At 48.1% G+C, this 1,779-nt stretch overlaps 1 pseudogene; it reads left to right on the forward strand.

Annotated features, from left to right (window-relative positions):
* Nucleotides 1-500: 500 nt before the first annotated feature.
* LOC126195941 (5S ribosomal RNA) lies at nucleotides 501-618 on the forward strand (annotated as a pseudogene).
* The last annotated feature ends 1,161 nt before the right edge of the window (nucleotides 619-1,779 follow it).

Genomic DNA, 1,779 nt, shown 5'->3' on the forward strand with positions numbered 1-1,779 from the left:
GTATCTAATAAGAACTTGATCTGCTTGTTACACATCATCTCTTGCGTAAACTACGCCGCATTCGACATTTTCCACTTTGAATCCTCTCAATTCCGACGAGTTGTGTGTAGCTGTGATTGTGACATAAAGTCACCCAAGAGGAATGCTACCGTACTACAAATCTATAGGAGTACTGCACGATTTCTGTATTGGTCACTATATAAGAGGCCAGCAGCTGATAAACCGATGACTACCTGACATGTTTCAGGTTGAATCTATCCTCAGATTGTCATGAACATCTTTGTGATCACATATTGTATGAAAAGAGAATGTAACAAACAGAGCTGTCATGGCAGACTCACGGCACAACAGCTTTGTTTATTGCTTACTGTCTCTACATACGTGATTAACATCTCGGTGATCTTATATGGTATAAAGACAGTACGTAACAAACGTACCTGCCTGCCATGACAGCCATGACAGCTTTGTTTGTTGCTTACCGTCTCTATAGCACTGGTCTGGGCAACGGCGTTGCCGCAGTGGATACACCGGTTCCTGTGAGATCACCGAAGTTAAGCGCTGTCGGGCGTGGTCGGCACTTGGATGGGTGACCATTCAGGACGCCATGCGCTGTTGCCATTTTTCGGGTTGCACTCGGCTTCGTGATGCCAATTCAGGAGCTACTCGACCGAATAGTAGCGGCTTCAGTCAAGAATACCATTATAAAGAACGGCAGAGCGGTGTGCTGACCCCACGCCCCTCCTATCCGCATCCTCAATTGAGGATGACACGGCGGTCGGATGGTCCGGGTAGGCCATTCGTGGCCTGAAGACGGCATGCTTAATATAACTGATCACAAAGATGTTCATTACAATGTGAGAATGGATTCCACCCGAAACGTGTCAGATAAAGTCTGTGATTTATCAGCTGGTGGCTTCTTATTTAGTGACCAGTACAACAATTGTGCAGTACTTCTGTTGACCACTAGTTACCGACTACGATGCTTTTGACGTGCAGTCATGTATTAAAATACTTTTTTAACAGAAGTTTTATTCAATCACTTCAACGATCTCAAAGGGTGTCAAGACCACGTTTCAAATAGCAGAATCTTTTCTTTTCGGTAATACAGTTAGATGGTGATTGCCTGATATGTGGAAAGAAATAACACTCTAGAATGGATCGTGTGCCGAGGGGCGCTGTTCATCGCGTCCTCATCTATCTCGGAAATGCAGAACAACATCTGGTGCGCGCCGGAAGCGCTTCACAAATAGCGGTTATAATTCTGTCAGAATAGTTTACAAGCGAGGTCCGCACTCACTCGGAAGCGAGTGGAAGTGCCCGGTCTTCCGCAGTGAAACGGAAATTATTATTTTCTCGGCCAATCGACTTTCGCCAGTAGCCTCGGAAGGGGCGCAAGCCCGGAGCGTGTAGGTTCATCCCCCACCCCACCCACCCACACACCCACACCCACACACAGACACACACGTAATGTAGTCTGAGGCGGCCCGAGCAGCCCCTTAATGCTACGACATTCTATTCCCGGCGCGACCTGTAGCATAAATTTTTTCCCTAAGTGAAATGAATATATGTATGCGGCAATTTGTATAATATCGCCATTCCGGGAAGAATGTTGGTAAAACATTGCGCTCCGCAGATTGTACAAACGGCGCAGCACCCCTACCCGCTCTCCATCCCCCTTCACCCCCGCCCACCCTCCCCACCGCCCCCACATGATGGGAGCCCCTGCTCCTTGTCTGCGCCCCTGACTTACGTCCGCTCTACTTCCAGATTGCAGACGCC

The sequence above is a fragment of the Schistocerca nitens genome, chromosome 7 (genome assembly GCF_023898315.1).
Source record: "Schistocerca nitens isolate TAMUIC-IGC-003100 chromosome 7, iqSchNite1.1, whole genome shotgun sequence".
Taxonomy (NCBI): domain Eukaryota; kingdom Metazoa; phylum Arthropoda; class Insecta; order Orthoptera; family Acrididae; genus Schistocerca; species Schistocerca nitens.